This window comes from Chrysemys picta, chromosome 3, assembly GCF_011386835.1.
Source record: "Chrysemys picta bellii isolate R12L10 chromosome 3, ASM1138683v2, whole genome shotgun sequence".
Taxonomy (NCBI): Eukaryota; Metazoa; Chordata; order Testudines; family Emydidae; genus Chrysemys; species Chrysemys picta.
The window spans coordinates 157,738,169-157,753,039 of record NC_088793.1 but is presented as its reverse complement, the minus strand read 5'-3'; the positions used below and the strand labels follow the sequence as shown (position 1 = coordinate 157,753,039).

The 14,871-nt window shown below is 39.8% G+C and overlaps 1 protein-coding gene across 37 annotated transcripts in view; it reads right to left on the bottom strand.

Annotated features, from left to right (window-relative positions):
- ENAH (ENAH actin regulator) overlaps window positions 1-14,871 on the bottom strand; it is a 182,347-nt gene that overhangs the window by 55,490 nt on the left and 111,986 nt on the right. The gene's annotated exons all lie outside the window — the stretch shown is intronic.

The window sequence follows — 14,871 nt, the reverse complement described above, 5'->3', positions numbered from 1 at the left end:
ACGTGTGGAGAGGCGCCCAATCCTGCTAGTGCCAGAGCAGGGCCATGCCGCAGCTTCCGGGAGCCGTGTGGTATGGTCCCTGTGACAGTGTACCCCATAAGGCTTTATGGGGGGAGGTGCTTATAAATGTATGTATGACATAACTGGAATATGTTTTGTGCTGCCTGTGCCATGTAACATATCTCCGTAAGGGTTATGATCTACTATATCTATTCATCCTATTTGTACGTATATATCATTTTCTACTCGAGCTTAAGAATATGGGCTGTATGCTTGCCTGATTTCTAAGTAAGCTTTGTGAGGCATTTGGTCAGCTTCTTTAGGAAGGAATTTGCCAGGTTAAGTACCTGATCAGGAGACACTTAGGGAACAATGCATCTTGGAATGCTCCAATCCACATGAGAAGTCTTCCTGGAGACATGCAAGATGCCATGTGGACAATGGCGTCGGCCTGCAAAGACTGAGTCATGCAGGGGCATGTGACTTGCCCAGGTGACTCCAAAACTCCATCTTGGAGCTGGGCTTTGCATAGGAGGGAGGAGGGGGGTCTCCACCCACAAGAGAGAGTCTACTTAAACCTGTGGGAGACCCCTCCAGGTTGTCTTCAGCTGGCTAAAGAAGGAGCCTCTCCACCCCCCCCAGGATACTTGAAGGAGACTGAAACAAAGGACAGTAACTGCAGGGGGTGTGAGTGATTGCTGGACCCAGGCTAAAAGGAGATTAGCCTGTAAAAGGGAGCACTGGTGAGGAAATTATCTGTATTCAGTTTGATTAGGCATAGATTCGCGCATTTTATTTTATTTTGCTTGGTGACTTACTTTGTTCTGTCTGTTACTACTATGAACCACTTAAATCCTACTGTCTGTATTTAATAAAATCACTTTCTATTTAGTAATTCACTCAGAGTATGTATTAATACCTGGGGGAGCAAACAACTGTGCATATCTCTCTATCAGTGTTATAGAGGGCGAACAATTTATGAGTTTGCCCTGCATAAGCTTTATGCAGGGTAAAACGGATTTATTTGGGTTTAGACCCCATTGGGAGTTGGGCATCTGAGTGCTAAAGACAAGCGCACTTCTGTGAGCTGTTTTTAGGTAAACTTGCAGCTTTGGGACAGGAGATTCAGACCCTGGATCTGTGTCTGGAGCCAAACAGGAGTGTCTGGCTCAGCAAGACAGGGTGCTGGAGTCCTGAGCTGGCAGGGAAAACAGAAGCAGGGGTAGTCTTTGCACATCGGGTGGCAGCTCCCAAGGGGGTTTCTGTGATCCAACCCGTCACAGTCCCCAACCCGGCACCCTGGTTGGAGTGCCAGAGAGGGTCGAGCCATGCGACCCCTGACCCAGAACCCCGGCTGGAGTGCCAGAGGGTGGCCGAGCCGAGACGCGCGGCCCCCGAGCCGGCGCCCGAGCTGGAGCGCTGGGCTGAGCCGCGTGGTGCGGCCCCCGACCTGGTGCCCCAGTTGGAGTGCCGGAGCGGGGCAAGCCCCAGATTCCACTCCGCAGCAGGAGCTCGGGGGCCAGCTTAAAATGACTCACGGGCCAGATTCAGCCTGCGGGCCATAGTATGCCCACCCCCGCACTAGCGGAAGGCTTGTCACACACTTTGCCAGTGGGTTACACACAACTACTTTATTTTTTTCTAAAATAATCATAGAACTATAGGGCTAGAAAGGACCGCAGGAGGTTAGACGGATGACTATCCAGCTTCCTTTTGAAAACCTCCAGCGAAGGAGCTTCCATGACTTCCCTAGGCAGTCTGTTCCCTTCTCTTACTGTTCTTACAGTTAGGAAGTTTTTCCTGAGATTTAATCTAAATCTGCTATGCTGTAGTTTGCACCAATTGCATCTTGTCCTGCCCTCGGTAGCAAAAGAGAGCTGTTCTCCATCTTTTTTATGGCAGCCTTTCAAGTATCTGAAGACCGCAATCATATCACCCCTTAATCTCTTCTTTTCCAAATAAAAAATACCCAGTTCCTTCAGCCTTTGCTCATGTGACTTGCATTCCACCCCTTTGATCATCTTTGTTACCTCTGAATCCTTTCCAGTTTCTCTACATCCTTTTTATACATTAGTGACCAAAACTGGACACAGTGCTCCAGCTGAGACCTAACCAGCGCTAAGCAGAGTGGTACTATCACCTCCTGTGATTTGTGTGCTATGCCTCTGTTAACCCAACCTAAAACTGCATTTTTTATTTTTATTTTTTTTGCAAAAGCATCGCATTGCTGATCATGTTGAAGTTGTGATCCACCACAAATCCCAGATCCTTCTCAGCAGTGCTTCTGTCAAGCCAGTTTCCCCCTATACTATATTTGTGCATTTAGTTTTTCTTCCCTAAGTATAGCACTTAACAAAATGAAATTCAGCAAAGACAAATGTGATCTATAATTCAGCTCTCCAATTTATCAAGATCCCTCTGAATTTTAGCTCTAACCCCCCCCACCTTCAGCTTTGTCTCATCTGCAAACTTGATCAGTATACTCTCTATACCTACTCTGACGGGTTGGATCACAGAAACCCCCTTGGGAGCTGCCACCTGATGTGCAAAGACTACCTCTGCTCCTGTTTTCCCTGCCAGCTCAGGACTCCAGCACCCTGTCTTGCTGAGCCAGACTCTCCCATCTGCTCCAACACGGACCCAGGGTCTGAATCACTTGCCCCAAAGCTGCAAGTTTACCTGAAAACAGCTCACAGAAGTGTGCTTGTCTTTAGCACTCAGATGCCCAACTCCCAATGGGGTCTAAACCCAGATAAACCTGTTTTACCCTGCATAAAGCGTATGCAGGGCAAACTCATAAATTGTTCGCCCTCTATAACACTGATAGAGAGATATGCACAGTTGTTTGCTCCCCCAGGTATTAATACATACTCTGAGTAAATTACTAAATAAAAAGTGATTTTATTAAATTCAGACAGTAGGATTTAAGTGGTTCCAAGTAGTAACAGACAAAACAAAGTAAGTCACCAAGTAAAATAAAATGCGCAAATCTATGCCTAATCAAACTAAATACAGATAAGTTCCTCACCAGTTCCCCAAGTGTTTCCTGATCAGGTACTTAACCTGGCGAATTCCTCCCTAAAGAAGCTGACCAAATGCCTCACAAAGCTTACTTAGAAACCAAGCAAGCATACAGCCCATATTCTTAACCTTAAGTAGAAAATGACATATATGTACAAATAGGATGAATAGATATAGTAGACCATAACCTTTACGGAAATATGTTACATGGTACAGGCAGCACAAAACATATTCCAGTTATACCATACATACATTTATAAACACCCCCCCCCCCATGAAGCTTTATGTGGTACGCTGTCAGACCTACATCCGGGTCATTAATTAAGATGTTAAACAACATCAGACCCAGAACAGATCCCTGTGGAGCCCTACTTACGACGTCTCTCCAATTCTACATCATTCGATTAATAGTTAGTCTTTGGTCGCAGTTGTTTAATCAATTATGTATCCACTTAATGGTAGTTCTGCCAAGCCCGCATTTCTCCAGCTTACTTATCAGAATGTCATGTGGGACTGTGTCAAAGGCCTTGCTGAAGTCCAGGTATATTATGTCCACTGCATTACCCTTATCTACTAAATCAGTTACCTGTCAAAGAAGGAAATCAAACTGGTTTGGCATGATTTGTTCTTGGTAAATCCAGAGTGGCTGCTAGTCATTACCCCTTAATGCTCTATAAACAAACATTGCCTATGAGTAACTCAGATTTTCTAAACAGGCACATGAAGAAGGAACATGTAAAGCAAAGCACAGACCGCAGAAATCAAATTTCTTGTAAATGGGACCCCTAAAAAGGTAAGACACTCCTGTAAGATGAAAGCTGTAACACAACCTCCTCCTGTTTCAAGAAGCTTTAAATGATAACCGTACAAGATAATTCACAGTTGAGGTTTTCAAAGCAATCTAGGGGATTTAGACATTTCTTCCATTAAAATTAATGGAAGAGATATCTAAATCTCCTAATCCTACTTTATCCCACCAAGATACCTACAAGAAATTAGCCAATTAATATCCAAACTATAGATAACTGATATTTATTTTAAAAGCTAATTTGTGTTTTCTACCTCTATCCCATACTTTGTCGTAACTGTGAACTCTTAGAGGCGAAGATAGTTTTTATTTAAATTTGTGTGTTCGGACAATACCTCACACAGAGGGAATTACTTTAACTATCAGCTTCTATATTCTCGTGAAAGAAAAGTCAAACATTTATATTTCAACTTTGGTCTTTAAATGACTAAGCATAAAAAACCAAGTGTAGGCTTTTGGCTTTTTTAAAACAGTTTTATTCTCAACTATGGGAATAAAATTACTACTGTATACCTAGTGAATCTGTTTTTATTCATAAAAATCCTGTAGGAAAAGAAATTATTCAAAAAAAAAAACCAAGGAGCTTTTAAAAATGTTTAAAGAGATTATAGTCTACTAGAATGTGTGATCACACACTCCAAACTCCTTTTTTAATACCTTCTTTTCATATCTGTAGTTGTACAAACAAGGCTCTAATGGGAAAAATATTCCATGACTTGCAATGATTACAATGCAGACAACCCAGCACCACATCCAAGCACAGTTTTCTGCCAATTGTTGCATTTTTCTGCATATTTATATTTGGTCCATTTGCACTGTCATATGAATACATGTCTCCTAAATTGCCAACAATTAACAATGTTTTCACATTGCATTTGTTATTAAAATATATATTGGAAGTATTAGTGACAGAAACTTACAGAAAGTTTCCACAAAAGGAGTGTTGACATCCTAAATTACTGCACTTGTTCTCTGCCCAACTCTCCAGGACAAATGTGAGCTCTGAATGATCAGTATTTACAGGATGTCAAGTTAGAGGTACAGCATCAACTATCCATGACATAGGGCTATAGGTTGGTTCAGTAATACAGAAAGGAGAAATTGTGCACTATCTTAGCAATCTTTAAATCATAACTGTTGAGGGGAGCAGGACGGGTGCCTACTTCACAGCTGGAACACATGCAAAGCAGATGCACCAGAAAAGATACTATAGCAAATAAGGGATTAAATAAAAATTTAGAAAGCAAAGAGTGCTACATAATAAATACAAACTCTTATAGCACCTTTCAGAGATCTCAAAGTGCTGTGGAACCATTAAACTCCAAGCTCCTGTAAGACTGGTGTCAATTGGGTAAACTGAAGATTAAATGACTCACTCAAGACATCACATTAAATAATAGTAAGCATCAAAGTGAGGAATGGAATCCATGAGTCTCATATCTTAGTCCCTGCACAAGTCAATACTCCCTCCTCTTCTTAGCAAGAGACATTGGCCATAAGTAGGGCCCTACCAAATTCATGGTCATGAAAAACGTGTAACGGACCATGAAATCTGGTCTCCCCCATGAAATCTGGCTAGTGCAGGGAGGGGGCAGGACTGGGGGCTCCTACCATGCACCAGGCTCCAGCTGCTAGCTCTGGCTGGGCTGGGGAACAATGGGACTTCCACTCCCCGTGCAGGAGCCGCTCCCAGAGCTGGGTCAGACCCACCTCTGGGAACCTCGCCCTGCTGGTGGAAGCTCAATGGCTGCTGGCTGGAAGCTCAACTGTGAAAGCAGCACCGCCAGCAGAAGTGAGCGTGGCATGCTATGGTATTGTCAACCTTACTTCTGCGCTCCCGCCAGTAGCAATGCAGAAATGAGGGTACCAAAACCATACCATGCCACTCTTACTCCTATGCTGCTGCTGGTGGCAGCCTGCCTTTAGAGCTGGGCACCCAGCCAGAAGCTGCTGTTCTCCAGCTGCCCAGTTTGAAGGCAGTGCCACCATCATCAGCAGCAGCACCAGAAGTAAGGGTGGCAATACCACGACCCCCCTACAACAGCTTTGCAGCCCTCTGCCTCCACCACAACCATCTTTTGGCTCGGGACCCCCCTGGTTCCAAGACTGTGAAATTTATGATTTTTTAAATCCTCTGATCGTTAATTTGATCAAAATGGACTGTGAATTTGGTAGGGCTCTAGCCATAAAGAAGGATGACCTATGGTACTCTTATAGGTCAAATTCTGCTTTCATGTAGCAATTCAAGCATACACGGCATGAGTTACAACAAAAAAACAGAAGCAGCATAGGAAGAGCTGATCTGGTAAAACAGACAGGCAACATTGCTATGCTTTGTCTACGCAATATTATTTTGTAAATATTTAGTAAGGATTATTTGGCTGCACTACAAATTTCAAAGACAAAATTCACGAGGCTGGTATGTTTCCAGTAAAATGCTATATTATGACCTTCAAACAATAACCTACCATCCAAAGAGCAAATGCAGTTAGCCATTTTGAAATAGGTTCTCTTTGCAAGCTGTGCTATCATTGGGACAAAATGACGACTTTAAAAAAAACAACAACCCATCTGTTCCCAGTAAATTAAGTTTGTTCAATCATTCTGTCACTACTTTGCTCAAACCAACTGAAGAAAGAGGGGCATAAGCAAAATAGTGTCAGGATGACTGATTGACCATAATCACTTGCAGAACACATTCTGGAGTCTGTTTACAAGACCATATTATCTTCACAAGTTTAGCGCAGGAATGATAAATCACTAGATTTGGTAGTTCATTCATTCTGTGAACTCATGTTACTGTCACCAGAAGAAGAGCCAAAACGTTCATCCTTTATATTTTTAAATAATCTAAAATGCAAAAAATGCTCTTGTAATTACTGTAATTTTCTCAGCAAATATGTATCATTAAAGACCTTTTGTAAGGCTCTCTTTTTTACCAAAAGAATAAAAGTTATTAAAAAAGAATTCAGTGTTACTGGAGACAATACAGCTATAACTCAGTCAACTAGGCAAGATCTATACAGCAATACTTTGGTTCAGGAAAGTGAGCTCTCTTTGGAAAAAGTGTTTTGAGATAGACGTAAACACATATGTAATTCACAGCGCAATCGTTTAATAATTAAAAACTGCTAAGTGGTCACGAGCTTAAGTAACACTAACATTAAATTAAAGTAGCCTATCCTAACCCACACTAAAATAGATTGTGAGGGATCTGTTATTCAAATCAAAATATGAAATATAGTTTTCAAAGGAAGAATGGATTGAAGGTAAATGGTGAGTAGACTGATGAGAAAGTATGAATCTTAGAATAGCAATAGTGAATTGTTTAGCTATTTCAAGGAAAGTTTGCAATCACATTTTGTGAAATGAAAACTTTCTCTCTCACATATTTTCCTCCACTAAAACTAAATTATTTTCAGGGACAGGAAAAAGAATTTGCCAGTGAAATTAATTTGATTTTGAGCTAACAGAAGGATCTGAGGACCTGTTATTACAAGAACATCAATCTCATTTTCCCCAAACAAACTAGCTGTTCCAGCTACCTGATTTTATTTGAACAGAAGAGATTATATCACCAAGAGGATTTAGCAAGTGTGACATACAAATAAAAACAAAGCTTTATATTCAACACAACAAAATAACTTAATATTGATCATTAAAATTCCTCCTGAAGTAAATATTAGGAGTAGCTCAAGAGCATTTATTAAACAAGGAGCATTTGCAAGAGTTTCAAAACCAGAGTAAATATATATCTGTTTCAGTAAAGAGCACATAGCTCCTTCCTAGAAACTAGTTATTCCTATTAATAAATTACCATATATACTTGTTCATAAGCCGAATATTTTGGGGGAAAAAGTGACGCATCAAAGAGCGGGGGTCGGCTTATAAATGGGTCTACACCAAAATTTGATGATTTTAAACTCTATGGAATAATTGAATTGAATATCTAATATATTGTAATTTTGTTTACCTGGAGTGTCTGCAAGCATGGAGCCCCTCAACTCCCATTGGCTGGGAAACCACGGTCACAGGGAGCTGAGGGGCTCCATGCTTGCAGACGCTCCAGGTAAACAAAACATCCCACCAATGGCTTACCCTGACAGGCCGGGAGCCAAAGTTTGCCGACCCATTTATTGATGTCAATACTGCAGCCTTTTAAAGTTGCAAAGGCTTTGTTTAGTGGACTAGATTGGTTTGAAATGGATCTCATAAGTCTCGAGCCAATATGAAAATATAAGGTGCAGAATCGATGGAATCTCTAATAAAACTGAAATAGCCTGTTATCCCTATAGACATGCCAATCTATAGGGCTGCTTTGAAATAAACAAAGAACAATAATAATTTGACAGTGATAAAGCAGGTGACATTCCTATATAAAGTCCTACAAAATCTATAACTATAATAATAATAATAATAATCTATTTTCATACTAGTATTTAAAATGAACAATGGTGAAATCAAAAGAAAAAGGTCTTATTATGCAGCGTTCAAACTTAAAGTTGTTGAATATGCAGAAGCAAACAATAATTGCGCCGCTGCTCGTGAATTCTGTATCAATGAGAAGCAAGTAAGAGAATGGTGAAAAAATAAAACACTAAAAGACATGCCAAGAAGCAAGAAAAAAATTTCCAATGAGGTGTGCTTCATTTCCTGAGCTAGAGAAAGGTTGTGAATGTCGACAAAATGGGTACATTGTCACTAGAACTGGAATTCATCTGCGTGCTCTGCAAATGTCGAAAGACGACCAATACAAGTCAGTAAAGCCGTCAATGTTTGTCGCATCAGCAGGTTGGTGTACTCGCTTCATGAACCGCCCTGGTCTCTGTCTTCGTCACCGAACAAAGCGCAAAAATTGCCTAGAGATCTGGAAGAAACAATCAAATCTTTCCAAAGGTTTATTATAAATATCGAAAGAAATATGCATTTGAACGGTCACAAATAGGAAATATGGACGAAACACCAATGACATTCGATCACCCGAGCAATAGAACGGTAACTGGTGTTGGTGAAAAATAAGTTTTAATTAAAACCACTGGCCATGAAAAAATCCATTTTATGGTGGTTTTATCATGTTTGGCAAATGGATCAAAGCTCCCTCCCGTTATTTTTAAAAGAAAAACCTTGCCTAAAAACATGAAATTTCCTGCTGGTGTCATTGTACATGCACACGAAAAGGGATGGATGGATGAAAGTGGGACTACTGAATGGTTGGAAAAAGTGTGGAATAAGAGACCAGGAACACTTTTCAAGAAACCTGCTATACTCGTTTGGGACATGTTCAGGGCACACTAGATGGATGAGGTGAAAAACGTGGCCAAAAATATGAAAACTACTTTGGCTGTAATACCTGGAGGCTTAACTTCAGTTCTACAACCGCTTGATGTCTGCCTGAACAAACCCTTTAAAGACAGGCTACGCAAAATGTGGTCTGAATGGATGTGCTCAGGCATGGCAAAGTTGACAAAAGGCGGGAATCTTATGAAGCCAGAAATCAATCTGGTCGCCTAGTGGATCAAGGACGCGTGGGTGTCCATTCCCTCGGAAATGGTAGAAAAATCATTTAGGAAATGCTGTATCAGCAATGCACTCGACTGGTCAGAAGATGACACAACAGAGGCTGATGATGAGAAGGAATCTGACTTTGAAGACGACACTGCCGACATCTACGATGACAATGCAGGTGCAGCTGTGACTGAAGCCGAGTTTAATGAACTGTTTGGTGAATCAGACTGATTCAGACTTAGAAGGATTTTAAGACTTTTTAATGTCTCATATTGTTCTAAGTTACTTGTTTTAAATATCCATTTACTGATTTTAAATATTGACTAATTTTGAAGGTGAATACATATTTGTTCAGTTATTATAACAACGGGTTTTTCGTTAGATTACATTAAAATAATTCTAGCAAAACTTTTGAGTGTTTCTTCTGATACCAGCTTTTAAAATATAGCAGGGGTCGTCAAACTTTGGCTCCCGGCCCGTCAGGGTAAGCCGCTGGTGGGTTGGGACGTTTTGTTTACTTGGAGCGTCTGCAGGCACGGAGCCCCTCAGCTCCCAGTGTCCGCGGTTTGCTGTTCCCAGCCAATGGGAGCTGCGGGAACTTCATTAAGTATATTACTTTTACACTGGGGAAAACATACAATAGTTAAGTGACTTGTCTCACCACCTAACCAGAAAAAGAGAGGAAAATGGTTGAAACAAACTCAGACCTGTTTGCAACCCTTTGGAGTTTATGAACCCATGCCAAAACTATGCAGCCTCAGCGATAAAGAAGGCATTAACAGGTGACAAAACCACCCAATAACCCATTTATCAACCCCACTCAGAACTGCCAAATCTTCCCTTTATGGCTTCTTCCTGTCTTTAAAAATCAATTTCCTGCTAGTCATGTGCAAAGTATTACACTTCAGAAGAGAAAAATAAATTTCAGAATTACAAAATGGGAAATAACTGACTAGCTGGTAGTATGGCTGAAAAGGATCTCGGGGTAATATTGGATCACACAGTGCATAAGAATCAACAATGTGATGTAGTGACAGAAAAGGCAAATATCATACTGGGGTGGGTTAACAGGAGTGTTTCCCCAATCTACTTGGCACTGGTAAGGCCTCAGCTAAAGGACAGTGTCCAATTTTGGGCACTACACTTTAAGACAGATGTGGACAAATTGGAGAGGGTCCGGGAGGGGGCGGGGGAGGGGATACAGGATTAGAACACCAGACCTATGAGGAAAGGTTAAAAAATGGGCATGTTTAGTCTTGAGAAAAGAAGACCAAGGGGGGACCTGCTAACAGTCTTCAAACATGTTAAAGACTGTTACAAAGAGGACAGTGATCAATTGTTTTCCATATCCACTGAAGATAGGACAAGTAGTAATTGGCTTAATCTGCATCAAGGGAGATTTAGGTTAGATATTACAAAAAACTTTTTAACTATACCTCTACCCCGATATAACGTGACCTGATATAACATGAATTTGGATATAACGCGGTAAAGCAGCGCTCCGGGGAGGCGGGGCTGCGCACTCCGGTGGATCAAAGCAAGTTCGATATAACGCGGTTTCACCTATAACGCAGTAAGATTTTTTGGCTCCCGAGGACAGCATTATATCCGGGTAGAGGTGTATAAGTATCGTTGAATATAGGAATAGGCTTCCAAAGAAGGTTGTGGAATTCCTGTCACTAGAGGTTTTTAAGAACAGGTTAGACAAACACCTATCAGGGATGGTCTACATATATTTGGTCCTGCACCAGTGAAGGGCTGGACTGATGACCTCTCAAGGTCCCTTTCAGCCATACACCTCTATGCTTTTATAGTCATCATCCATTTAATCCATACCAGTCAAATCTCTAGTTTTACTTCAGCCATCACTTTGTTCTTTCTATCTATCTTTAGAAACTGACAAGGGTGTTCATCTTTTATACGTGCAGCAAACTTGCTCTACAAAAGGGGTGCACAATATCTTATAGCAAATCAAATCTGGGTTTTCAGTTAAGGGTTTGGGAAGGTATAGTGTAACAAGAATCCAATAAACACAATTATCCAATAAAGAATAATTGGACCAAACACCCCTAAATTGAAGTATAGATTGATCTATTATCTATACCAGTGGTCCCCAACCTTTTCCGTGGGGCGGGCGCCAGACAACTAGCCGCCGAGGACCGTGGCCGCTGGACAAGCAGCCGCTGAAATGCCGTCGTGAAGTGGCAACGTCAAGAGGCGTCGCCGCCGAAATGCCACCATGAAGCAGTGTCATCAAGAGGCGTCGCCACCAAAATTCGGCGGCATTTCAGCAATAGCGCTTCTTGACGTTGCAGCTTCTCGGTGGCTGCTTTTCTGGCAGCCAGTAGGCGGGCACACATGGATGCCCCGGTGGGCACCACGGCACCCGCGGGTACCTCATTGGGGACCCCTGACCTATACTAACATCAGAAACAAAGCTATGCTGGCGTAGAGGAAAAATCTCTCTTCGTAAGTATCAAAGTTAATTGGTATCAATACTATGATAAAATTATTGTATTTTACTTTAATTCTATCAGAGTTTTTAAATATGAACGCTATTATCTGCTTAAAAGACAACTGTCCATCTTTACCTACAGTACTAAGAAATATGACAGTGTGTTAAAAATAAAGTTGGCATAACATCTCCAAGGTTGTGCATAAAATTGTAAATGCACCACTCAGTTTAAAAAAAATTGCTTTAAGACAGTTGCAACTTGTATGAGCTTTACTAAAGATCAATACCTAGCATCAACAGAATTAAAATTAAGTAGTTTAACAAAGTTTACATACATTAAACTCTTTTATCCTCAAAATGAAAGATACATCCATGGTTTCTAAGTTAGGCCAATTGTAGAATTTTAAGGACATTCTTTGAATCCTACTCCCAGACTTTCACTCAATGTTTTTATGCAATACATTATTGGAATTTAGGATGCTAGAGGCAAACAGAACCCTGCTAAACACTTAGTGATCCCCAAAACTGTATTACAAATAAAGACAAAGGTAATACTTCTTTCAATAATGTTCTATGCAATAGGATTATAAAGGAATAGCAATACACCATCAGACAAAGACTAATTACAAAGTTCCTGTTATTAAAATACATATTTTAGGTTTAACGTTTTGACAGATTGAAAGGGTAATCTTTCCAACTAATCCAAGTTCTTTTGTATTTAATTTGCTTGTGGAAACTCAGTTTCGCTAAAAGAACAACAGCTATTACTATAGAAGCTAACATAAAAAACTTGAAGTCTAATAATCTTATACATTTATCCTCCTTTTCTCCTTTAATCAGTTTTACATTTAAACAAGAGAAAAAAAACTTACTAGCAAAAATGGAGATATTATCCCATTTCTGACAACACAGATACTGCCACATCCCATTACTATTCTGGCAAGGAGAGACGACAATGCCCTCCAGAGAACTGTCAGAATGCAAGTAAGCCACCATTATTGCAACTCAGCAGAATCAGCTTTTCCCCCCAATACACATTTTATAGATTCATAATGCAATCTGAAGTTTAGAATTCTTGAAGAGCATTTTTGAAGCATTTCCCCCCATCTTTAGCAGGATCTTAATTTCATTCTGGTCGCGTACTTTCACATATTCTAATAAGGCTGTTTGAGTTCTTACTGCAGTTTGTATTTCCCGAAGATACTAAATTATTCATTCCACGATATGCACAATGCTAATAGCACTCCCCCTAGCAGCACTGATTCTGTTAACTCTATCTTTGCTGCTTAAAAACTAAAGCACTGCAAATTAACATACATTCTCAGCTTTAAGAGAATTATGAATTTTGTAAGATTTGACTAATAAAAATGAACTATGACTAGTCTGTCTTCAAGCCTTAGTTTAGTAATCAGTAGTAATAACATAATTTCAGAGAAAGATTTAACCCTCAACCTGAATATTATTTGTTAGTTTTCAGATGAAACTAGTATAGCTTTTCCCTTTTCCAATGTGTATTTGTTGTCTCCCCCCTCCCCCTTTTGCAATTTAAGTAAGAGATGCCTAGGATTAAGTAAGATTGTTAGGGGAGTTTGGTTCTTTTAAATTGTCCTTATACCCATCTTTATATCCAGAAAACCATACACTCATTAAAAAAACCCACAAGAAACAAACTGATGGTTAGAAAAAAAATGATGCCAATCAAACCCAGAGGATTCTTACATAATCACAATGATTGGGAAATGGAAGCAACTACATGAAACAACCTATGCAACTACTACAGACACCATCTTATAAGCATCTTCTCTCTCTGCCCTCATCTCCTTTCACTACTAACTCAAAGTCCCCTCTAGATACAAGTCGTACATATACATTTATTCTTCTCATGCTCATTCTTAAACCACTCACTTGGGCTAGCATTTCTTGAGACCCTAAAATAGATACTCCACAATAGCATTTGTTGTTCCTTTCCAGTTCAGATAAAATGTTTTTTGAGGACTCTATCACAGGTGAATAGATTGTGGTCAATATTGGACACCTCATACTATGTTATTGTTTTTTTATGGACAACCCTGAAGGGAAAAAAAGCAAAGACATGTATGCATACCATTACATGTGTCTTCCCCTTTTTACAGCTATTCTCTTAAAAGACTGAATATTGTAAGTGAAGGCTCTCAAAGGATTCTCCTCATAGCTTCGCTCCCTTAACATTTTCATTTCAGTCACTTTTGGACTGCCAAATTGAACTTTTCAGGAAGCAGACATCAGGAACTTTCCTTATATGTACTGTGTGAAACAAATTCCCTTCCTTACATCTACAGTATGCAAATCTTCACAAAAAGTACTATTGTCTTTGCTATAGGTGATTTTTCTTGTAATCAACAATACCAATTTAAAAATACAATCCTGGAAGATTAACAACTTAAAATGCGACATTCCTTTCAACTGAACTCTGGATAACAGTGCTAGATATCTTTTAGCTGATTAAGGGTCCTGACGCCTTCTGACCCTCTTAGATGTATGACTACCCACTGTTTCATTACATCTTTCAAAACTTCCTAATATTAATAACATTAAATATTAAATTATTAAATATAAAAGGAGTTAAACTTCAAACTGAAGATTTTGGGGGCAAAATCAAATTTTTAACATTTACAATGATCCAAATGATCTCTGAAGAATACCAACACAATTAAGTAATATTAATCAGGTTATGAATAATTCTACAATTTGTCTGAAGAATATGCCAAGCATAACTGTCATGCCAAAAGAAAATATGTTAGTGTGTTTTCCACAATGCAAGAAGAGGTTCACTAACATATGATCAAACCAATTGCAACTATACTGGCAGTCAAATTTCATTATTTTTCTTCTATATTTTCTTAGCCTGTATAGTAAGCAATTCTTGCACCAGAACTGGACAGGTGCAAATAGGATTTTCCTATTCAATTTGAAGAATGTGAAGGATTTTAATATTGTTACACATAGATCTAGGTAAAGAAACTTTAGAAAGATCATTGCAGGTAAAATACATCCTCTTGAAAATTAATATTTTTTAATATAGATTTCTCAAATTTGTTTCACC